Raw genomic sequence first — 26,357 nt, forward strand, 5'->3', positions numbered from 1 at the left:
AACCCCTGTTGTACTCTTTCGCCCCAACTTTCTCTCGCTCTTTCTTCCTGTTTCTTGAGTAATGCTGTGATGGACTGGCATCCCGTCCAGCTGGGGGGAACACATATGCTACAGAAACCGGGAAACCAGGCCCATGAAAAGGGTGCATAAAATTAAAAAAAGAAATATCCAATTATCAGATACCAATAAATGCAAGTAGAATACACACCCCAGGTAATTCCTCATGTGTGACAAGTAGATCCTAATATCATTTAGAAAAATTTCAAGAAATTCAGAGTATTTGACAACAAAAATATGTATAGAGAAAATCACATTTTTATTTTAGAATTCACCTTATAAAACCGACAATTGTTTCTATTATATTAACATATTTAGATATTGAAAATATCGTTGAAATTAATATTTCTGAAAATACAAATTAACTCAGTATTTTTAAGGTGATCCAGAATAAGTTAAATTCAAAGTGAACTAAGGAAATATTTCCAGTACACGAGCACCTTGTAGGCAAGATTCAACTGTTAGAGAACTACATCATATTCCAATATCTGCTTTGGCATTGTATCTAATACCAGCCACTTTACAGAGTGTACTGGGTAAATTTAACATTGCACTAACACCAGTGACATCCCCATGTAGCCCATGAGACAAAGATCCCCTTTAAATGAGTGTGCTACAATTGGAAGAAAGGCTGCTTTATGCTTGTTGATGAAAGGTTAAAGTATGAAGGAAGAGGATGGAATAGGTTTCTTGCTGTATAGGAGATACCTGGTTACTCACATTACGTAAAAGTGAGAGTAATTGGGGAAAGGAAGATAAGGATGGTGATAAAATGTCAGAGTGGGCCATGGAAGCAAATAAATAGGGAGGGTGGGTCATGGAAGCAAATAAATAGGGAGACAGTGAGTGATGGTTAAAGATGGGGTAATGATGCAAATATACTGAACGATGGACAAGGATTGAGTGGGGTGTTGATGATAAATATGAATTGGATGGTAAAAAAGGATGAAAACTAAGTATGATTAGTGATATATATGAGATAGATGGGGGAGAGATTGAGGAGAGTATGTGTGGACTGCAGTACAGAAGGAATGAAAAGCAGTAGAATAGTAATACTACGGTAGATGGGAAAAAGATGAGAAAAGGACGTGGTGTGTGGGTGGGTAAGTTTTGCATGAATGCGAGTGGAGAGACAAACATAGTGCATGCAGAGAGTGAGAGATTTATGATGATATGGGCATACGGGTAGGTTAATAAGAGGTGGTTTGGTGGGGAGAGAGAGAGAGAAAATTTGGTAGTATGGAGGGATGGGGTGATCAGTGTAAAATGTAAGTGGAGAGGGACAATGTTAAGAATGACAGTTGGATGTCAAGTGAAGTGGTTCCTGGTAGTAAGAAAGATTACTGATATCATAGAAAAGACAATAAAATATGTAGTTCTGTCCTCATTTAATTACAGCAGTAGAATACTGCAGTTATGCAAGTGATTGAAAGATCAGTGATTGAGGAATGAGGGTTGGCAGTGGAGAAGGTTTGACAAGGAAATTAGATGAGGGGCCCAGAACCTCAGTTTTGCAGAGATGTGTGGATTTTCTTGAGTACTACATATCACCAATTATTCCAATTCTTTCTCATCTTCTCTATGAGATTCAAAGCCCTGAGATTGTTCCATGTCTCATGAGTCTTCCTCTTCTACAAGTTCCATCCAACTGAAGAAACTGGAACTTCTCTATACAGCTGTCCTCATCCATCTAAAGATGTTTCATACAACATCTGATTCCTCTTCGACCTAATTTTTCTCTCAATACAGTTGTACTTTGTTATTCATGTACACTTGTTGCAGCTTCATTTCTTTCTAGTCTTCACACATCCTTTGCATGACCCCTTTTGCTTTCTCTCTCTCTCCCTTCACCTCTCTCTCTCTCTCACACACACACACATACATACTTTTTATCAAAGCCATAAAAGTTTTCACAAACTGTTACTCAGAGTTTCATGTTATTTCCAACACACACACACACACACACACATATACACATCTCTCTTTATATATATCTGGATGGATGGACAGATGAACAAATGCAACAAGATGGATAGATGCAACAGACTTCTATATAGTTTCTGTCTACCAATAAGAACTTGTCAGTTTGTATTAAAACCATAGCAATAAAAAGATTACTAACAATAACAAGTGAAATCTAAATACTGCAATTAACTGTAAATTAACTATAAATTAACTGTAACTGTCTACTTGAGCTAATCTGTAGTTTATTACATTAAAGAGTCACTTAAAAGACAACTCTACACTGAAGTCCTACATCAGACTCACTGAAAATAACTTCAAAACATGGCTCTACCAGCAGAGGCATTCCTTCATCAATAATGCTCAAAGACACTATTTGACTGCTTCATCATCATCATCATCATCATCCTTTAATGTCTGTTTTCCACACTGGCATGGGTTTGATGGTTTGACCAGAGCTGGCAAGCTAAAGAGCTGCACCAGGTTCCAGTCTGATTTGACTTGTTTTCTATGGCTGGATGCCCTTCCCAATGCCAATCGCTCCACCTTGTGTGCTGGATGCTTTTGATGTGCCACTGGGATGAACACCTTTATGTGGCACCAGCACAAGTGCTTTTACATGGGTCATCCTAGACTTTAGGATGTATAAGCATAGAATGGATGGTTCACATCTTGGCTCCATCACCGGTGATGACAAACTGAGAAAATCCTCATATTGTGAAAAAGTTCCTGTGGCTTAAATCTCAGGTCGGAACTGCAAATGCACACCAAAATACTTTTGGGCTGGGAGAAATTATCTTAATACAAATTTATATACATACATATATGTATATATATCTATATCTATATCTATATCTATATCTATATCTATATGTATATATATATATATATATATATATATATATATATATATATATATATATATATATATATATATATATATATATATATAACAGATTTCTGTACACTCTAAAATGAATGTTAATAGGAGAGTCAAGAGTAAAAGTCTATCAGACTGACTTAATGATAAGACTGAAATGTTTAGTCTTCACTATGGACACATTAACTTAAAGAAACAAACAGAAATAGATATACAGATAAACAAACAAAAAATAGAGTCAGATAGACAGACAGAGAGGGAGAGAGGAAGAGAGAGAAATAGAGAGAGAGAGAGAGACAGACAGACAGATAGATAGATAGATATACAGACAGACAGGCAGAAAGATAGATAGATAGATAGATAGATAGATAGATAGATAGATAGACAGATAGACAGATAGACAGATAGATAGATAGATAGATAGATAGATAGATAGATAGATAGATAGATAGATAGATAGATAGACAGATAGATAGATAGATAGATAGATAGATAGATAGATAGATGGATGGATGGATGGATGGAATGATGGATGGAGGGATGGATGGATGGATGGGCTACTTTGATTAATGTGGTCTTAGGTTCCTTGTACAATAGGAAAAAGTTGGAGCAGTTTTGATCATAAGTTTGCTTAATTAGAGGTGACTTGGAGCTAAACAACTCAGATCAGGCAAATAAGAAAACAATGTAGTAAAAAGATTACTAACAATAACAAGTGAAATCTAAATACTTTTGTTTTAACTATTCCAGCTAAGGTCATGCTGGAGCACTGCCTTTGCAAGATAGTCTGATTTAAATTGATTTTTACTAATAAAGTTCACAAAGTAGAATAAATTTTTTAATTATTCTTAAAAGAATTTTTAATTTTATGAATCAGCACTAATGGCCCTTTACTGGGCTCCCAGATTGAAGTTGAGTGAGGATGTAGTGGTGATTTATTTAGGTTGAGTGACGATATAGGATGGATATAGTTAAAGCTGAGTGACACTGTAGCAATAACTTAACTGAGATTGGGTTGACATGGAATGACTTACTGAGGACAATGTGGATAAGTAACTTAGATGATTTTGAATAATGATGTTGTGGCTCCCTTGCTGTGGTTCATGGTGGTGGTGTTATTTAACCTCTGGCCAACCTTGACCTCGGAAGTCAATAATCAAAGCTTTCCAGCCTTGATCATCCAATCTTTTATTCTGACATAGTGTATCTAGGACTACATTATCCAGTTTACTTTTCTCACTTGAAGACATTACAGTGTTGATTTGCCTGCTATTTTTAGCAGGTTGAAAATTTGCCTGCTATTTTTAGCAGGTTGAAAATTTGCCTGCTATTTTTAGCAGGTTGAAAATTTGCCTGCTATTTTTAGTAGGTTGAAAATCTGCCTGCTATTTTTAGCAGGTTGAAAATTTGCCTGCTATTTTTAGCAGGCTTCCTCATTGGCTCTTTCTGATAGATTTAATTAAATTCCACTGAACCATCATCTCATAACAGGTAATTCCAAAATAAATTAGTAACCATCAATATAAACAAGTATTACGGAAGATTTAGATCCAGTTGAGCTAATTCTGGATTAACGGCAGTTATTTAATCTTCTAATGTCATGTCATCATAAGGATTATCTTTTAGGAAAAAAAAAACAATGAAAATTTATGAACAATTACTGTTCTATGAGATCTCTTTGATCAAATTGTTGCTGCTGTTATTGTTTACCTCTAAGTGAGCTCTGATCCAGCAAACTTATGATCTAAGGTATTATGAATTCGATCATCCTTGCCTTTCATGTATATTCAAAACTGTATTTTTAAAGGGTAAGGAATGATTTGAGGTTCTTGTAGGACAAGGGGGCCTTGTAGGTTCTTCCTCATTGGCTGAGGTTTACTGTTGATCAATAAACAGTGAGTAATGTTATTGACTGTCTAAACATCAAAGTAGAAACCATAGAATGCTTGGGGTTTGGTGTGGTATTTGGTATTTGTAAAATGGAAACTAAGTGATTTGTAAGAAGGCCATTCCGGCATTCTGATGTCCTTTGGGTAGGAAAAAAAAATCCCTAAAATATATCTTGAAAATGATAGAGAAGTTTTCTAGAGGAGATTTGATCTGCTAAATAGAGCAGTTGTCTTGCTGATATTGGTGAAAACAACAACAACAACAACAACAGGAGGAGGAGGGGGAAGAAGAAGAAGAAGAAGAAGAAGAAGAAGAAGAAGAAGAAGAAGAAGAAGAGAAGAAGAAGAAGAAGAAGAAGAAGAAGAAGAAGAAGAGAAGAAGAAGAAGAAGAAGAAAAGAAGAAGAAGAAGAAGAAGAAGAAGAAGAAGAAGAAGAAGAAGAAGAAGAAGAAGAAGAAGATAGCAACAATAACAACAATAATAATCCCTTCTAATATAGGCACAATAAGAGTAGAAGTTAGTTGATTACATTGACTTTAGTGCTCAACTGGTGCTTTTTTTCTCAACCTTGAAAGGATGAAAGATAAAGTTGACTACAGAATTGTTGGCTTCCCAACTGAAAGAGAAGAATCTTCTAGAGAATGGTGTCTCTATAACCTTTTATCTGACTTAGCATGAAGTGTTTATAATGGAAGGCTGCTACAAGTTCCTTTCTTTCTTCACAAAAGAGGAAGAGCTGGTGTTCTACAGAGATGTCAGTGGGCCTCTTAATAAACTTAGCATTGAGGAATGGCGCTTTTTCATAGACAGCTCTACGTATAGTTTAAAACATGTATTGTTGTACAACGGAAATGTGTATGGCTCTGTCTCACTTGACCACTCAACAACTCTGAAGGAAAAATATGAAAAAATTAAGTTGGTTTTAATGAAGATACTGTATCATGATCATAAATGGGTCATCTGTGTTGACTTAAAGATGGTAAATTTTCTCATGGGACAGCAATCTGGTTATACCAAATACCCATGCTTTCTTTGCATGTGGGACTATAGAGACTGCATAAACCACTATGTTAAGAAAGACTGGCCGCCTTGAACAAATATGGTTCCATATAGAGCTGCCAATATATTGGAAGAACCTTTAGTTAAGCAAGATAAGATCATTTACCCCACTCTCTGCACATCAAACTCAGATTGATTCAGCAATTCATCAAAGCTCTTGGCAAAAATGGGGAGTGCTTCAAGTATATCTGCAGTGTATTTCCAGACTTGATAATTGAAAAACTTAAAGCAGGGATTTTTGATGGACCATAGATCCGTAAGCTCTTGATGGACACAAATTTCATGAAAATGAAGCATCAGCTTGGCTAGCCTTTGCAGAAATAGAGCAAAATTTCCTTGGAAAACACAAAAGTGAAAACTATAAAGATCTTATTACCAATTTGATATCAACTTTACATGATACTGGTGTGAATATGAGCATCAAAATGCATTATCTTTTCCTGAAAATATTGGAGATGTTAGTGATGAACAAGATGAATAATTCCATCAGGACAGCAAGGAGATGGAAATTTGGTACCAAAGACGATGGGACGCTATAATGATAGTGGACTATTGCAGGTGTTTAAAATGAGATTCTGCTGTTGCTCAATATTCACGGTGCATAAAGAAGTGAAAATTTATTCGTTGAATTTTCTGCCAAAAATCTTTGCCAATGCGCATTTTCAATTTTGAATTTTTATTTGTACTTTGTTTTGTTTTGTGTTACGCTCTCTTTATTGATTCATAATATATGCCTCTTCCATGAATAAAATACTTATTCTATCAGGTCTAGTTTTCTGACTATTCCTGATAGAGAAAAACTGAAGTTATTTTTGAATTTCACTGGCAAAATCACATAAGAATTTATTGAAATATTCCAGGTACCAGACAAAAAAATCTTTTTGTTGCTGAGTGTAATAATTTTGTCTGTTATAAGTACAAAACCTGAAACTTTGGAGGACAAAGCTAGTCAATTACAATGACCACTTAAAGGATAAAAAATAAAGTCGACTTTGGTGGAATTTGAACTCAGAACACAGAGACAGATGAAATACTACTGAGCATTTTATCGAGTACAGTAACAATTCTGCCAGCTTGTTGCCTTGATAATGATAATAATAATAATGATAATATAATAATAATGATGATAATAATAATAATAAATAATAATAATAATAATAATAATAATGATAATAACAATAATAATAATAATAATAATAATAATAATAATATGATGTACCAATACCAACAGATGACAACATTGTTTCTAAAAGAAATGGAGACACTTTCAAAATACAAAAACCTGGAAATATAGGTAACTCAAATGTGGAGTCTAAAAACAGAAACAATTCCTATCATACTGGGCACATTAGGTTTGATAAAAAAATATTTAGACAAATGCATAACAAAAACACCAGGACTAACAAATATATATAACATACAGAAAATAGCATTACTAGGCACTGCACACATCCTACGTAAAACACTTTCAATACAGTAACTATAAGAGCATCTCAACAAACTACAGCACATACCCAAGGCACACGGAGCTGTGCTCGGTAGTGCACTGAAAGCACACTATAATAATAATAAGACTTCTGAATAATAATAATAATAATAATAATAATGATAATGATAATGATAATAATAATAATAAAGGTCACAGAAAACGAGAAAGCAACCATACTCTGGGATATGCTGATACACACAGATAGAGAAATTAAGGCCAACAGACCAGATATAGTTGTCAAAGATCATGAAGAAAAAAAATGCTTTCTAATTGATGTATCAATACAGGCTGATGACTACGTGTCTCTAAAAGAAATGGAGAAACTCTCAAAATCCAAAGACCTGGAAATGGAGGTAACCAGAGTGTGGAATCTAAAAACAGAAACAATTCCTATCATAGTAGGTGCATTAGGCATGATAAAAAAATATTCAGACAAATACATAACAAAAACACCAGGACTTACAAACACATATAACATACAGAAAGTTGCACTACTAGGCACTGCACACATCCTACGCAGAACACTTGCCATACAATAACCATCAGAGCATCACAACAAATCACAGCACATACCCAAGGCACACAGAGCTGCGCTCGGTAGTGAAGTGAAAGCACGCTATAAAAATAAAACTACTGAATAATAATAATAATAATAATAATCTTTTCTTCTATAAGCACAAGACTTGAAATTTGTGGAGAGAGTAGTATTTGATTACATTATCCTCCAGTGTGCAACTGGTGTCTATTTCAATGAACCATAAAGGATGAAAGGCAAAGTTGACCTCAGTGATATTTGAACTCAGAACATAAAAAATGGAGGAAATATCGATATACATTTTGTCCAGTGTGCTAAAGATTCTGTCAGCTTGCTGCTTTAATATTAATATTAATAATAATAATAATAATAATAATAATAATAACAACATACCAAAAACATTTAATGAAAAGAAACATAACAAGTAACTACAGAATATGTGGAGATGGACAAGAAACAATAAATCATATTATCTCTGGCTGCCCAGTCCTGGCTAAGAAGGAATATATTCACAGATGCGATAGAGTTGGGACCTACATACAATGGAAGCTATGCCAACATTATGGAATAACAACAGAAAAAAGATGGTATAGGTACACACCAGAAAAGATCACAGAAAACGAGAAAGCAACCATACTCTGGGATATGCCAATACACACAGATAGAGAAATTAAGGCCAATAGGCCAGATATAATTGACAGAGATCATGAAGAAAGAAAATGCTTTCTAATTGATGTATCAATATCAGCAGATGACAACGTTTCTCTAAAAGAAATGGTGAAACTTTCAAAATACAAAGACCTGGAAATAGAGGTAACTTGAATGTGGAATCTAAAAACAGAAATAATTCTTATCATAGGTGCAGGAGTGGCTGTGTGGTAAGTAGCTTGCTAACCAACCACATGGTTCAGGGTTCAGTCCTACTGTGTGGCATCTTGGGCAAGTGTCTTCTGCTATAGCCCCGGGCCGACCAAAGCCTTGTGAGTGGATTTGGTAGACGGAAACTAAAAGAAGCCTGTCGTATATATGTATATATATATATATGTGTATGTTTGTGTGTCTGTGTTTGTCCCCCTAGCATTGCTTGACAACCGATGCTGGTGTGTTTATGTCCCCGTTACTTAGCGGTTCGACAAAAGAGACCGATAGAATAAGTACTGGGCTTACAAAGAATAAGTCCTGGGGTCAATTTGCTCGACTAAAGGCGGTGCTCCAGCATGGCTGCAGTCAAAATGACTGAAACAAGTAAAAGAGTAAAAGAGAAAAGAGTATAGTAGGCGCATTAGGTATGATAAAAAAATATTCAGACAAATACATAACAAAAACACCAGGAATTACAAATATATATAACATACAGAAAGTTGCACTACTTGGCACTGCACACATCCTACGCAAAACACTTTCAATACATTAACCATAAGAGCATCACAACAAACCATAGCACATACCCAAGGCACACAGAGCTGCGCTCGGTAGTGAAGTGAAAGCATGCTATAAAAATAAAACTACTGAATAATAATAGTAATAATAATAAGTAATGCATATAATGCAAAGATCCTACGGGATTTTATGATTCAGTGCGACCATGAGATAGAGAATAGGAAATCAGACATAGTGTTAATTGAGAAAGAAAGCAAACGATGCTGGATCACAGATATAGCATGCCCAGCTGACAACAAGGTGTGTGATAAGGCAGAAAGAAAAATCGATGTATATAACAAGTCAGCTTGGGAGGTTAAGCAGTTGTGGTCGCTGAAAAAGGTGGTTGTTTTAGTACCAATAACTGTTGGGGCCCTAGGAACAGTGAGTAAAAATCTTGAGGAGTACACGGAACAAATAGGGTCTGCAATAAGGGTGGAACACTTGCAGAAAACAGCACTGCTTGGACCCGCTCAAATACTCCGGATCGTGCTAAAAAAATAAGTGGTGTTACCTTAGTTCACTGGTAGTGAACAGTTGGCACCGTAGTACATCTCCAGCGTTAGAAGCTGTGCAAAGACAATAAAATAACAAGTATAATTATTATTGTTGTTGTTGTTGTTGTTGTTTCTTTTATTTGCCAAAGGGGTGTCTGATGGGACACATTACAAGGACAGTTTACAAATCATGTATGTGGTGATGGCTGTGGTGGAGAGGGTTTATGTAAAAGAGCTGAGGAGAAAAAGGAGGAAGAGATAAAGGGGGCTGTGTAGTAAGAAACTTACTTCCCAATCACAAGGTCCTGAGTTCAGTCCAACTGAGTGACCCCTTGGGCACATATCTTCTACTATAGCCTCAGGTCAAACAAAGACTTGTGAATGGATTTGATAGACAGAAACTGAAAAGAATCCTATTGTATACATGTGTGTGTGTGTGTATGTGTTTGCATCCTCATAACTTAACAGTTTGGCAAAAGAGACTTATAGAATAAGTAGAAGACTTTAAAAGGAAGTAAGTACTGGGGTCGATTCATTCAACTAAAAATTCTTCAGGGTGGCACAAGTAAAAAATTCTTCAAGGTGGTATGAGTAAAAATTCTTCAGGGTGGCACAAGTAAAAAATTCTTCAGGGTGGCACAAATAAAAAATTCTTCATGGTGGCACAAGTAAAAAATTCTTCAGGGTGGCACAAGTAAAAAATTCTTCAGGGTGGCACAAGTAAAAAATTCTTCAGGGTGGCACAAGTAAAAAATTCTTCAGGGTGGCACAAGTAAAAAATTCTTCAAGGTGGCACAAGTAAAAAATTCTTCAGGGTGGCACAAGTAAAAGATAAACGATAAAAGATTGTACAAAAATTATGTGAATAAATAGATGATGCAGTTCTTCTGATACAGGAAAGCTTCCAACAAGAGCCAATCAAGGAACCCTGAAAATCCAGGATCACTCAGACCATCAGAGTAACGAGCCCTCACCTAACTGTTGTTCTTCAAGCTACAGACACATCTTTAGAGTAGTTCCATTCACCCTAACCGTTTTTGCCTATGTCTCTCACCTTTTGACAAATTTGCAAGTTGAGAACACTTCCCTCTTTATCCACATTTTCTTTTCTGATTGGAACTTGAGGAAGTTAATAAGGGCTTGACTAAAGAGGTGTCTGAATTCAATCCCTTCAGCTTTGTCCACTACACAAGCTCTTTTACCATAACCACTACATGGAGAAATACTACCTGTCTGGTATATTGAAAGGCAGGTGATAGGATACGTTAGCATGCCGGGTGAAATGCTTAGCGGTATTTTGTCTGCTGTTACATTGTGAGTTCAAATTCCGCCAAGGTCGACTTTGCCTTTCATCCTTTCGGGGTCGATAAATTAAGTACCAGTTACGCACTGGGGTCGATATAATCGACTTAATACCTATGTCTGTCCTTGTTTGTCCCCTCTGCGTTTAGCCCCTTGTGGGTAATAAAGAAATAGGTGATAGGATAATCCTTTTGGTAGATTTGGTTGTTAACTGGATTTGTCCTTCACTCAACAACAACTTTTCAATATAATTTCATAAATCAGTAATGCTCAGACACTACATGAGTGTATATAGAAATTTTGTCATTCTACATGTATCTCAGGCAATTCTGACCAGTGGAACTTCTGTGCCTGTAAAGTTTATCTTGAACTAGTTGTGCTCGTTGGTAACACTGCTAGGCTAAAGATTTCTGGAACTTACCCATAATAGAGTCTGGACTGAGGGTCATCTGAAACTGACCAGCTAGTTTCCCCTTGTCAATATCTAGAATTTTCCTCAGAACATCATCACTCTTGTTCACCCTGTAATGGAATGGTTACCGGAATGTAACAGTTATTGTCTATGCTGAAACAAAGATGGTGATGTTGACTCCAGCAAAAGAAAGACGTTATCCGAAGTTGTAAATAACATATTTATTTCTCCATTACATATATTCATTTCCCAACCTTGACGGCCAGGTGTGTATAAAATAAATCAGGTAAAAGAGAGTTGTATTTTCTTGTATGAGAGTGTATGGCTTTAAGTTTACATATTCTTGTCGTTCTAGCAAGAGGAATGAGATAGACAGAGTGATGTTTGTAAGAATGGCGCTAGTAAACAAGTGAGAGACAGGAGAGGGAAGATGTATGGTGAAACATCATAGCTGCCACTTGCCACACAGGATTGCTTTCTCTCTCCCTCTGTCTGGTCTACCTGCAACTGCTTGTATTCATAAGTATGCAGACCAGCTAGAAAAACAGGTATACCATTGTAACTGTGATTAGCCTCCTGTTGGGTAACTTATTTTATTTATTTAAACTCTTTGTAGCCTAGAAGGGTTATGGATCAAGATGAAAATGCATCAATCAAATGATGTTGTCCCTTGACAGGACAATAAGGCTGTATAGTTAAGGAGAAATCTACTGATTCAGTTTCGAAACTCAGGTAGGGCGAAGCGAAATCTCTACATTATTCCCCACAAGAGAGTTTCTAAGAAAAAGAAATGAATGATCTAGGAAAGAAATATGAGTAAAGGACAAAGCTCTCACAAAACATAGGACCTATGCAGCTGTATGCACAAAGAAAATGCAAAAAAAAATGTATATACAGTTATACAGAAACAAATGAATGTATGTCAAAAACTGATGAAGCAGAAATGGAAAAAATGCAACATTTCAGGCCCAAAGTGAAAAATCAATGTTCAGAATTGTGTAACATGTCAGTGTGGATGGGTGTGATGCAAGGCTGAGGCAGTAGGCTAGTGCAGTGATTACAAATACAGTTCTGAATATGCCAGTGACTGAGGCAGTACAGAATATGCCAGTGACTGAGGTAGTGCTGAATATGCCAGTGACTGAGGCAGTGCAGAATATGCCAGTGACTGAGGCAGTGCAGAATATGCCAGTGACTGAGGTAGTGCTGAATATGCCAGTGACTGAGGCAGTGCAGAATATGCCAGTAATTGAGGCAATGCTGAATATGCCAGTGACTGAGGCAGTACAGAATATATCAGTAACTGAGGCAATGCTGAATATGCCAGTGACTGAGGCAGTGCAGAATATGCCAGTGACTGAGGCAGTGCAGAATATGCCAGTGACTGAGGCAGTGCAGAATATGCCAGTGACTGAGGCAATGCTGAATATGCCAGTGACTGAGGCAGTACAGAATATGCCAGTGACTGAGACAGTACAGAATATGCCAGTGACTGAGGCAGTACAGAATATGCCAGTAACTGAGGCAATGCTGAATATGCCAGTGACTGAGGCAGTACAGAATATGCCAGTGACTGAGACAGTACAGAATATGCCAGTACTGAGGCAGTACAGAATATGCCAGTGACTGAGGCAGTACAGAATATGCCAGTGAATGAGGCAGTGCAGAATATGCCAGTGACTGAGGCAGTACAGAATATGCCAGTGACTGAGGCAGTACAGAATATGCCAGTGACTGAGGCAGTACAGAATATGCCAGTAACTGAGGCAATGCTGAATATGCCAGTGACTGAGGCAGTACAGAATATGCCAGTGAATGAGGCAGTGCAGAATATGCCAGTGACTGAGGCAGTACAGAATATGCCAGTAACTGAGGCAATGCTGAATATGCCAGTGACTGAGGCAGTACAGAATATGCCAGTGACTGAGACAGTACAGAATATGCCAGTGACTGAGGCAGTACAGAATATGCCAGTAACTGAGGCAATGCTGAATATGCCAGTGACTGAGGCAGTACAGAATATGCCAGTGACTGAGACAGTACAGAATATGCCAGTGACTGAGGCAGTACAGAATATGCCAGTGACTGAGGCAGTACAGAATATGCCAGTGACTGAGGCAGTGCAGAATATGCCAGTGACTGAGGCAGTGCAGAATATTCCAGCTGATGCAAGAGGTGTTAAATGTCTTGAAATGAGCAGTAGCGAAAGTGTAGCATGCTGGCATGTTGTAAAGGGCAAACAACTCCCTGCTTAAAATACGTGACAGATGAAGGGTCCAATAGAGGTAAGTTGTGTCTACAATGGCACAGAGAGCATGAGAAAGAAGTGAGAAAGGCATGTGGTGTGGTGCATGAATGTGACAGTGTAAGCATGCAGGCATATGTCTGAAAATAAGAAATTTTTGTGAACAAAATATAATATAGTCAAAACATATGAACAAGGAGAAAAGGGTCCTGAAAAGTGAAAATAAACCTGCATAAATGCAAAGCAAAATATTCAAACAATGGAAAAAACATGAATGCATCAAGAAAAAGAATATGACAAATGCAATTTTGCTTATCTAAGCACAAACAAAACACAACTCATATTGCACATATTTTATACAGCAGATGGAGCATTCAATATGAGTTCTTTCTATTGGTTTTGTTGACTCATCGGTCTATGATTACAATGATAATGACATTGAAGGTGGTGGTGGTTATAATAATAATAATAATAATAATAATAATAAATGCCCTGATGCAGTACTAGGCAGTGGCTCTTGTGGCTTCTGATCTTAACTGATTGGAAGTGTTATCATGTACATTGTTCTGTCTTGGTAAAGAAGATGGGCTACTGCAAATATTCTGCTCAGTACCACAGATTTGCTTGTCAGTTGTTTGACCTTAACCAGTTGAGCATGTCCCTTTGTGGCTGACGATATGTGCATCTCTGATCATGAGCAGAAGTATGGGGGGGGGGGCATCATAGCTATGTGTTGAAAGAAATTCTTTGGGGTTTGGATAATACACCTTTGGAAACATGGGTGTTTCATTCAACATCCTTAAACAACCCCTATTCAGGGATTTTTGAGCAGGATGGGCTACTTGACCTGAAGAAAATTTGAACTAGGTCCCACCTGCAAGGTCATGCGCTATTTATCTTGATATGAAATCGCCATGTTGTGCACATATGGTTGTAATGCATGTGCCTGGTGTACCCTTATCAGATGGGTAGTCATAATGGGTATATTGGGCTTTGTATATTTTACTCCAGTGTCACTTTGATGGCACACACTGCTCTCTCACTCAATAATAATAATAATAATAATGATAATAAAAATACAATATACAGATGGACTGCAATGGGTTTACAATGAGCAAAAAGATGTCAACAAAAATAAAAGATAACAATAAAAAAATACAACAAAATTCAAGAAAATTTGGCAGAAACCACACACAAAGTCTCACATTATTCTACCATATCCAAGGCATCAAAAGTACTCTTTCCTTCTACTTAGAAAATCAGTCAGACTTTTCAGCTTCGCCAGTCTTACCACTCTTATCCATACCATATTCCAATAAACATAATAAAACACCACACCTTTCTGTCTGTCTGTCTGTCTCTCTCTCTCTCTCTCTCTTTCTCCTTTCACTGCCTTGTCAATTAGGCACTTGGGAAGATAATGGGAGCTAGGTAACAAAAGAAAATACCAATCTTCAAACCTTTTATCTGAATCTTCCACATAACCTGTTTTACCATATCCACTAGGCAGAGAAAGAGAAGTCTCCATTCCCTGCCAAAAAAAGGTGGGGTGTAAATTTTCACTCCAGATTTAGTGGACAGTCAGATTCGTCCCACATGTGGCAGTAGCTGTGACACATGCCCACAAGTTGTTAATGCACAGACACTGAGCAAAGGTATGAAGGAGACATTCCTTCCTCTGCATGCATGTCAGACAAGTTCAATTGTTGGGCCTTCCATGCCTATATAGCTTATATTGAACAGGTAATCCCCTTCCTCCCCTGTAAAACTAAGTCAAGGATTTTTGGAAGTTGTCTCTGACCTGAAAGTATGTCTGGAAAAACTGCTCAGACTTTCCTCATTGACACTCAGAGTCACTCCCAGAACATACTCTCTAGTAGTCTTCTAAAGATATCAAGAATTATTTTCCAGTTGATGGCATTGTCTAACTGGTAGAGAGCTGAGAAAGCCTGGTTTCAATCTATCAAGTAATCCCATAAGTTCTGTCCGAATTTTGAATAAAGAAAACAAATGATCAAATGTTAAATTTAATTGAAATTTAATCATCATGTACTTTCCCTGATTATCTATGACTTCCTTCCATCCATTTACAAGCTTTTTAATCCAATCAATGTAAAACTCTTTTGGTTTCAAAGCAAAGAACTCTGAAATGTTAGTTTCGACCTCCTCCTGGCTTGCGAAAGTTATGTCCCCCAAATGATTCTGTAAACTACAAAACAAATGTTAGTCTAAAGGAGCAAGTTTCGGGAGAATAAGGTGGGTGAGGAATTTTTTCCCAACCAAGCTCTTCGATCTTCTGTGATGTGATCTTTGCAGTATGGGGTCACGCATTGCCCTGATGAAACATCACTCCTTTTTGATTCACTAAAGCGGGTCTTTTTTCCTCAAAGATTGGTTCAAATGCTCTAATTACTGACAGTAGACTTGAGCATTGATTGTTGCATTAGGTGGTAACAATTGAAAGTGAATTACTCCTTTGCAATCCCGCCAGATAGAGAGAAGAGCTTTTTTCCCATGAAGTTCCCTTCTCGGTTATGGTTGAGTTTTTTCCCTTTTACCAAGCCACTGTTTATGACATTGAACATTTCAATAGAAGATCCATTTTTCATCACCAGTCACAAGGCTATCCAAAAAGGGTGAACTGAGTTCATGAGAATGGAGAGAAGAGCAGATGTCAACTCGGGATTTGCAGTTGCTTTCAAACAATTCATGAGGCACCCATTTTCCAAGTTTAGGAACCTTTCCAAGTTGTTGAAGATGACGATGAATAGTTGTATGGTTTGAACTAAGCTTTATTGCCATTTCTTCAACTGATAATGCAGGATTTTCTTCAAGGAGCTTATCATCAAACTCAATTGGACATCCTGTTCTATCTTCATCTTCAAGGCTGAAATCTCCACTTCTGAATTTTGCAAACCATCTTCTGCAAGTTCTTTCATTCAAACATTCTTTCCCATAAACTGAGTGTATGTTTCGAGTTGCTTCAGCTGCAGAATTTCCTTTTTTATACTCATAAAGCATTATGCACCTTAAATGCTCTTTGGATACTTCCATGTTAGAAAGGGTTTTAATCAAAGAAATTTTAATTCTATTATTCTATAAAATAATATTTAATTAGTTTAAATGTACACAAATGCTTAAAAATTATTTTTAACTCCATTAGACATTCTAAAATACTATTAAATTTCTTTCAATTCTAAAAAAGGTAAAATTGGACAGAACTTATGGGATGACCTGATACAAAATTTTGTTTAAAAGATTGGTACCAGGCTGCCAGTACTTATCACACAGATGCATGAGAGGAGTGAGTGTAATGTATCAGTGTCTTGCAAAGACCCACTACACTTTCAAGGTGGTTGGTGTTAAGAAGGGCATCCAGCTGTAGAAACACTATCAGATCAGATTGGGGCCTGGTGCAGCCTCCTGGCTTCCCAGACCCCAGTCGAACCGTCAAACCCATGCCAGCATGGAAAACGGACGTTAAACAATGATGATGAAGATGATGATGATCTTTTAGCTTTTATGTGGTTCAGTCATTGGAATACAGCCATACTGAAGCACTACATTGAAGAGTTTCACTTAATATATGAATATAGAAAATTAATTTACATTAACTATAGTGATCCCTAGTTAATCACCCTTAGTCCCACCTTTGCTACCATCAGACAGACTTAAACTATACTTCTATTGTAACAATCAATAATGCAACAAATTGTCAGAATGCCACACACCACAGTATGTGATATCTCCTAAACAGAATTTAATGATTGAATCACAAAATAAGCAAATGAACAAATAAAGAGAGTCAGATTAGATTAATTGCCATGCAAAATACACAAGTAGCTAGATTTTCTGCATTTTAAATAAGTACTGATTATACAGAGGTGAGAAGATGATAAATATAATTAGATATTGTACTTTATAGATTACTGTAGATAGAGTAGTTAGATGAAGTGGAGAAATTGCTATGATTAATTAGTCTCTATGCCTGTTGTTGTGACTGAATACTTTAGACATAAGTATGTGATTGTTAGCTCAAGAACACAATGCGTCACCCAGTCCAGGAATTGAAACCATAATCTTATGATCATGATGCTGACACCCTAACCACTAAGCCACGCGCCTACACTAAATGCGCCCTTTTAAAGCCTAGCCAGGCTCATGGGCCCAGTTTCCAGGTTTCTATGGCAAATGTGTTTCCCAGCTGGACGGGACACCAGTCTATCACAGCGATACTCATTTTTGCCAGCTGAGTGGACTGGAGCAACGTGAAATGAAGTGTTTTGCTCAAGAACACAATGTGTCACCCAGTTCAGGAATCGAAACCACAATCTTACGATCATGGTGCTGACACCCTAACCACTAAGGCACACGCCTCCACATGCAATAAGATACTGACTTACAAATACTGATTTCTTACATAGGTACTTGGCCTCAAATTGAGGGATGGGTATAATTGATTATATTAACTCCAGTACTTCATTAATGTTTTATTTTATCAACCCGCAAAGGGATAAAGAGCAACATTCACTCTGGTGTAAAAGGCTATATTGAACTCAAAACGTAAAAGGCTATATTGAAATACTGATCTTACAATCTAGCATTTACCATTATTCATAATAATAATAATCCTTTCAGTATAGAGACAAAACCTGAAATTTTGGGGGAAGGGGCTAGTCAATTGCATTGACCCCCAGTGCTTGACTGGTACTTATTTTGTTGTGGAGGCACATGGCCCAGTGGTTAGAGCAGTAGACTCGCGGTCGAGGGATCGCAGGTTTGAATCTCAGTCCGGGCAATGTGTGTGTTTATGAGCGAAACACCTAAGCTCGACGCGGCTCCGGCAGAAGGTAATGGTGAACCTCTGCTGACTCTTTCACCACAACTTTTTCTCTCTCTTACCTCCTGCATCTTGCAGCTCACCTGCGATGGACCGGCGTCCTGTCCAGGTGGAGAACCTATACGCCACAGAAACCAGGAAACCGGCCCTAATAAAACAGGCATAGCTCGAGAAGGAACTTATTTCATTCACCTGCAAAAGGACGAAAGGCAAAATTGGTGGAATTGGAACATAAATGTAGAAGAAATGCCATTAAGTATTTTGTCCAGAATGCTAATGATTCTACCAGTTCATTGCCTTAAATGGTTTCAAATTTTGGCACAAGGTCAGTAACTTTTGAGGGGAGGTGGAAGGTCGATTACATCAGAAGTATGAAATGATACTAAGCAGTTTGTCCAGGTGGGGGCCCAGTTAGAATTTTCTTTAGGTCAGCTAGCCCATCCTGTTCAAAAGTTCCTGAATAAGGATTGTTTAAAAATGATAAACAAAATGCCCATGTTTCCAGGGGTGAATTGTTCAAACCCCAAAGAATCCCTCTTAACACATGGTTATGATGCTCACCCAGTACTTCTATTCGTCATAAGAGATGCACATACTATCAGCTACTAAGGGACATGTTCAAATGGTTATGGTCAAGCAGCTGACAAGCAAATCTATGGTACTGAGTAGACCATTTAATGTAGCCCGTCTTTTACAATTATTATTATTATTTTTTACTTTTAATCTGCATGCTTGTTACAATCACTTGCTGAGATACACTCAGAATCCTGGGGTGAGTGAAGGATAAGAGATGTTACAGTTTGACTGAAAGCTTGGGGAGGGAAAGTGACAAGGGCAGTAGCAAAATATCTTCATGTAATAAAACACAGACATTTAAATGGATAGGGTTTTTCTAAGGATGTGGGCAGTACTTGTCAGCACAATCTTTTGGATTTCTCTGAGACATGGTTCTCCTGGGTCTTATCTAGATGTTTCTGACTTCCCTTTTTATCATTCCTAGGGCACCTACAATAACAGGAACAGTTCTCACTTTAAGATGCCACATCTATTGTATTTCAATTTCTAGGCCCTTATATTTACTTAATTTGTCAGATTCCTTTACAGATATATTTTTATCAGTGGAAGCACTTCCATCTGTTAGTCTACAAATGTTTTCTTTCCTGTCTTTAATAATTATGTCTGGGCGATTAGCCTGGATCATTCTGTCAGTGTTGACTGGAAAATCTCAGAGGATAGTGATATTTTAACCTTCAACAACTGGCTTGGGGTGATGTTCATACTAGTAAGCAAGAGTGCTGATTTTGTAGTGTTTACGTATTTTCCAATATAAATACTGTCCTACCCTATCATGGTGATTTTTGTATTCATTTGATGTCAGCACAGGATATCCTGAGACGAGATGGTCTATTATTTTGTCAAATGTGTTGCAGAATCTGCATTTAGAGTCACAACCGTTTTGACTGCTGCTATAGAAGATGACCCTGTGGTCTGACGACAGTTCAGGACCTTTAACCTGTGTTTTAAATAATTGTAATCGCACTTCTGCCCCTGGACTGTGATATATTTACCTAACTATAATACATGCACACACACACACACATACACATGCACTCATATATTTTATATATAGAGGGGGGAGAGGGGGAGATACACATGCATATACACCTGTCTAGTTAAAAGTTTGCTACCCAGCCATATGGCTCTGGGTTTAGTCTCACAGTGTAGTACCATGGGCAAGTTTTCTTCTACTATAGCCTCAGACCAACCAAAGACTTGTGAACTGATTTGGTAGACAGAAATTGAAAGAAGCCCATTGTATATGTGCATGTGTGTGTGTGTATGTGTGTATGTGTGTGTGCATGTGTGTGTGTGAGTGTTTGCATGTGTGCGTGTGTGTGTACGTGTGTGTGCATATGTGTGTGTGTGTGCGCGCGCGTGCGTGTGTCTGTGTGTCTTTGTGTTTGTGTTTATCCCCCACTGCCATATGACAACTTGTGTTGGTGTGTTTATATTCCCATAACTTAATGGTTCAGGAAAAGAGACCAATAGAGACCAGGCTTAAAAAATATATCCTGGGATCAATTCATTTTACTAAAATTCTTCAAGGCTGTGCCCCAGCATGGCAGCAGTATAACGACTGAAACAAGTAAATTATAAAAGATATATATATATATCAGCATGCATACACACATATATACATACAAATATACATCAGAACTGAAAATGATTGTATAGTAGATTTGGAAATCTGAAGGTTGCTTGTACATGGTTTTATTCATTATGGAGTAATTTGTGTCACAAAATACTTTTGTTCAGCCACAAGAAGTCAAGGATGATTGAAGGTAGCAGTCTACCATAGCCTGTCTCAACAAGCTTTGGACTTTAAATGATGAGGATGATGATGTATGTATGTGTATGAATGTGTCTGTATTTATGTGTGTGTATGTGAATGTATGCATGCATGCATGTATGTATGTATGTATGTATGTATGTATGTATGTATGTATGTATGTATGTATGTATGTATGTATGTATGTATGTATGTATGTATGTATGTATGTATGTATGTATGTATGTATGTGTGTGAGTGTGTATGTATGTAGGTATGCATGTATGTGTATTGTATTATATGCCTCTACCCTGACCACCCACCCACTCCAAACCTTTGTAACCCCCACTTATTCTCACCACTCCCAATGTCCCAAGACATTACCATCTCTCTCACCATTGCTGTCTTTACCTTACTCACTGACTCACCCTCTCTCTTTATCTTACTCTCTAACCTATCTTCCTTTCTATTTCACCTGGAGTATTCATGTACTTGGTTTGTTTGTTTTTTTGCTTCCTTGCATTTAACATCAGTGTGGTGCTTATTCGTTATATGCATGCATTGGATCATCCTGTAACTAACGTGGTTTTATTTAGTTGCATGACCTAAAAGTTGAAGGGGGACAGGGAGGTCAGAACAGTACTGGAGGAGCATTTTTTTGTCATGGACAAGTGAATTTTGGAAGTGGGGCCTTGCAAGTCTACCAGATAGGTGGGAGAGCATTGTAGATAATGAAGGAGAGTATATTAAAAAAGAACTTTTTTCTCTTAATTTTGCAAATGCCTCACAGGATTAAATAGAAGCTCCTGCAACAAACTAGGCCATACCTCAATGGGAGCAGGTGATGCAAACTTTGTTTCCCTTATAGGGCAAAGAACCTCAAAAGTTCCCTTGGTGTATGTACCTCTTAAATTCAAAAAGTGAAATTTCTAATCAGTGCCCTCATGATAGAAAATTTGTGTTGGAAATGTGGGCTTTCTCACTTGCTGACTAGTGAATGGAAAATACCCATAAACAGACCCTTTTTGAACACAACTAGAACCATTTAAAAGAAGTTAACTCTATCTCTCTCAGAAAGAGTTTTTGATTCCAAGCTGACCAAGCTGACCAAGACTGTATCTTTACCTCCATTAGTAATGAAATTATGTGCCTCTGGCTACCAGGTTGATGGGTCACCTATATTACTAAGTGTAATAATAGACATGAAGTCAGCAGTAATTTTGTTGTATATGTAAATAGGTGTATCTGTACGTGTCTGTGTCTGTGTGTGTACATATATGTTTGTATCTGAATAAGTGTGTGTGAGTATGTAATATATATGTATGTATGTATGTATATGTGTGTATGTATGTACATTGATAGATCAAAAACCGGTTAATTATTATTTATGTACATTATTGCTAGGGTAATCCACAATTTAACTTTCAAAACATGCAATTATCTTTGTATACAAAATTATATCTTCATGGAAGTTACTTCCCACTTGTCATTGGTACAATGCAGCCAAACAGAAGTGGGAGTAAAAGACTACAAGATATTAACCTATTTTTTAGTCATATATATTTTTTTTTTTCAAGTAATATTTAATCTACCGAGGTCAACTTTGTCTTTCTTCCCTCCACTAGTCAATAAAATAAAGCATAAGTTAAATACTGGGGCTAATGAAATTAGTCATCCTTTCTCTCCAAATATATGGTTTTGTATCTATGCCAGACATCAATATTTCTGTTAGTAATGGTAGTGATAAAGTAAATAAAAGTAGGGTACTGGACTCAATGGAAAAGGCTGTTGTCTCCCTTTTTCTCAGAGTTTTAGGAATTATTATTTACTTCAAGGAAGGTGGGACTGGGTCAGTGAAGATGCCGACGACCACTCGGTTCAAAGTCTCTCTTGACCAGAAATGGCCTGAACTCTTTGCATGAACACCACCCTGTACATAATTCCATGTCCCTCTACATGGCCTTGCTTTTTGCTTTTTGAGCCAAAAAATTAACTTAACTTAACTTATATCACTGAATTATCATACCAATAGGAGAAATCATTATAAACAGCAGTGGATTGGTAAAATTATTAGAATACTCAAACACCTTGTTATATTTAGTGACATGCCTTTATGTTCTGAGTTCAAATCTTGCTGGAATCAGCTTTACCTTATATTCTCTCTAGGATCAATTTGGAAAACTCCTACCAAGTTCTGTGGTTCAATTTAATTGAACATTTCTTCCCTCTAAATTTATTCTAATTCTATTAATAATTATTGTATCTATGCCATTAGGAAATGCCTGAACCCCACAACTTCTGTTTACTCTAAAAATATAGGTTTCCTATGTCTAGTTTTGTTAGTGGACTTTTAAGATCAGTCAATGTCTATATCCAAATAGTTTGTCATGTACTGACTTATTGTATATAACACCAAGTTGAAATCAAACTCGATTGTGAAGACCTGTTGAGGCAAGTGAAATCGAAATCAAACTTGGTGACTGGCATCCGTTGCTAGTGGAGCGCTAAGAGTACCATACGAGTGAGAGCATTGCCAGAGCAACAAGCTGGCCTTCGTGCTGATGTCACATTAAACACACCATTTGAGCATGATCGTTACCGCATCGCCTTACTAGCACTTGTGCTGGTGGCACGTGACAAAAAAACATTCGAGCGAGGTCATCGCTAGTGCCACTGGACTGAATCCTGTGCAGGTGGCACATAAAAAGCACCATTTGAGCGTGGCCGTTGCCAGTACCACCAAACTGGCCCTCGTGCCGGTGGCACGTAAAAGCACCCACTACACTCTTGGACTGGTTGGCATTAGGAAGGGCATCCAGCTGTAGAAACTCTGCCAGATCAGATTGGAATCTGATTTGCCAGACCTCAGTCAAATCGTCCAACCCATGCTAGCATGGAAAGCGGATGTTAAATGATGATGATGATCATCATCATCATATGAATGCTTATTCTCTTGATAACAATCTCAAAACTGTTCTGGAGCAACAGCAAAATACTCAAATTTAATTGGTTAATTATTATTCAAGACATTGTTGAGTTTGACTCGTCCTTCATCTCTCCTGTAGTTACACAAGAGAGTTTTATCATACAAGAACAGACAGAATAACAAACTAGACATGAGACATTCCTACACAGCTGAATGCTGCACATACAAGATTGACCTGGAAGTTAGTGTTTCTGAGATTCTTGGAATGCAAGATTTGTTGATTTTTTGTGAAACATTTTATCAGTTATTTCTATCTTGTAGATTTGCTTGAATAGAGATTAGGCCTGTCAGGAGCCTCAGGACTCATAAAATAAGAACCCAACCCAGTTTCAATGATATATATGTGACTGAGATCACAGCACTTGCCACTGAATAGGATGCTGGTCTGTCATAGGGCTAAGGTCCTGGCTATTGCTGGAACTCATCTACTTCTGAGTGGGTTGGAGCAATCATCATCATCATCATCATTTAATATCCGCTTTCCATGCTAGCATGGGTTGGACAGTTCAACTGGGGTCTGGAAAGCCAGATGGCTGCACCAGGCTCCAGTCTGATCTGGCAGTGTTTCTACAGCTGGATGCCCTTCCTAACGCCAACCACTCCATGAGTGTAGTGGGTGCTTTTTACGTGCCACTGGCACAGGTGCCAGACGAGGCTGGCAACGGCCATGATTGGATGGTGCTTTTTATGTGCCATGAGCATGGAGGCCAGTCGAGGCGGTGCTGGCAACGGCCACGTTCAGATGGTTCTCTTACGTGCCACCGGCACTGGTATCACAACTACAATTTCCATTGATGTTGATTGATTTCGATTTTGATTTTCACTTGCCTCAACAGGTCTTCACAAGTAGAGTTTTGTGTCCCAAGAAGGAAAGGTATGCATAAAAAAAAATATATATATATTAGTGTGTGTGTGAATGAGAACAGCTGTGTGATGAAGTGTCACAACCTAACAGTAGAGGAAACCTGTGGAAGAGGTAGACCTAGGAAGACATGGGATGAGGTGGTGAAGCACGACCTTCGAATGTTGGGCCTCACAGAGGCAATGACAAGCAATCAAGCCCTTTGGAGACATGTTGTGCTTGAGAAGACCCAGCAAGCCAAGTGAGATCGGCCAACGCCAGTGTCACAATACTGGCCAGTTTAGAAGCACCCTTCAATTGTCGGGTGAGATGCCATGCTTGTGAAGACCTGTTGAACCGAGTGAAATTGTAGTCATGTAGTCATGCCTGACTGGCACCTGTGTTGGTGGCATGTAAAAAGCACCATTCAAGCATGATGCCAGTGCCGCCTGACACCTGTGCTGGTGGTATGTAAAAAGCACCATTTGAGCATGGCTGATGCTAGAGCTTTCTGACTGGCACCCATGCCGGTTGGATGTAAAAAAGCACCATTCAAGTGTGAGCATTGCCAGTGCTGCATGATCGGCACTCATATCAGTGGAATGTAAAAAGCACCATTTGAGTGTGGCCAATGCCAGTTCCACCTGACTGGCATCAGAAAGTTACATTGGTTTTGCACCTATAATGCTCTTAGCAATGTTGGTGCTAAACCAATGGTAGCTGCCTGACTGGCCATAACCAATGCCTACATTAAATGTGTGTGTGTGTGTGTGTGTGTGTGTGTGTAAACAGCAGGGTTAAATGGTTAAGAAGTTTGCATTGCCACCCCAAAGTTCTGGTTTCAATGTTATCTTAAGCAAGCGTCTTTTAAGTATTGTCTCAGCTTGATCCAAGCCTTGTGAGTGAAATTAGGTTGAGAGAAACTGTGTAGAAGACCCTCAGATGGATTGCTCTTGTAATTCAAAAGGCTTGCTAGTTACATACTCTGCCACACTGATTCTGACTAAGGATTGCATTAATACTGCATAGGTCCACAGAATGTTCACCCATTTACACAATAATTTAAGGAGCAGATTGTGGTGTTGGCAGTCGGTGTTATGGGAGATTGTGGTGTCGGTGGAGAGGACGACAGATGAGGTGGGTGGAAGTAGGGCTTGCAGGGGCCGGTGGAAGACTGGAGGGCACATGTGCGGGGGGAAGCGGAAGCGGTCAAGCGGGATGCATGTGTGGCGATCGAGGAAGCGGGCAGTTCGAGCATAGACGACGAAGCGACAGGATGTGTCAAATTTGTAAGAGACCTCTGATCTTCACCGAGGTAAGACCTTTTTATATTTCTTTCTCCTCCTTGTTGTCCTCCTTGTTGTCCATCCATCACACTACACAGATAATTCAGTTGACCAAACAAATTAATCATCATTGTTGGCATCAATGGAGAACCATTTATTTATTTATTTATTATACATAACTGTGTGTAAGAAAGTATGAGAAAGTGCACATGTGCATGTGTACATGCATATGTGTGATGTAAATACCATGGGAATATGTTGGGAATATCTCATAAGCCCCAGAGTATTTTTTAAGAGCTGAGCTCAATCTTTGTTTCATAGTATGACAT

The 26,357-nt window shown here is 38.0% G+C and overlaps 1 protein-coding gene and 1 long non-coding RNA gene across 3 annotated transcripts in view; one reads left to right on the forward strand and one right to left on the reverse strand.

The window, feature by feature from the left end:
- LOC118766974 overlaps nt 1-26,357 on the reverse strand; it is a 46,136-nt gene that overhangs the window by 7,073 nt on the left and 12,706 nt on the right. Inside the window, exon 2 of one of the 2 annotated variants that reach the window (XR_005002892.1) lies at nt 9,805-9,859. The exons of the other annotated variant lie outside the window; for it this stretch is intronic. The gene's annotated coding sequence lies outside the window, so the exon portion shown is untranslated. The remainder of the gene's footprint in view (nt 1-9,804; nt 9,860-26,357) is intronic. 2 annotated transcript variants of the gene reach the window in all.
- The window catches only part of LOC118766977, a 389,104-nt gene continuing 374,565 nt past the window's right edge, over nt 11,819-26,357 (forward strand). The window contains exon 1 of the long non-coding RNA XR_005002896.1: nt 11,819-11,883. This is a non-coding gene — a long non-coding RNA (uncharacterized LOC118766977). The remainder of the gene's footprint in view (nt 11,884-26,357) is intronic.

Source organism: Octopus sinensis, linkage group LG18, assembly GCF_006345805.1.
Source record: "Octopus sinensis linkage group LG18, ASM634580v1, whole genome shotgun sequence".
Lineage (NCBI taxonomy): Eukaryota > Metazoa > Mollusca > Cephalopoda > Octopoda > Octopodidae > Octopus > Octopus sinensis.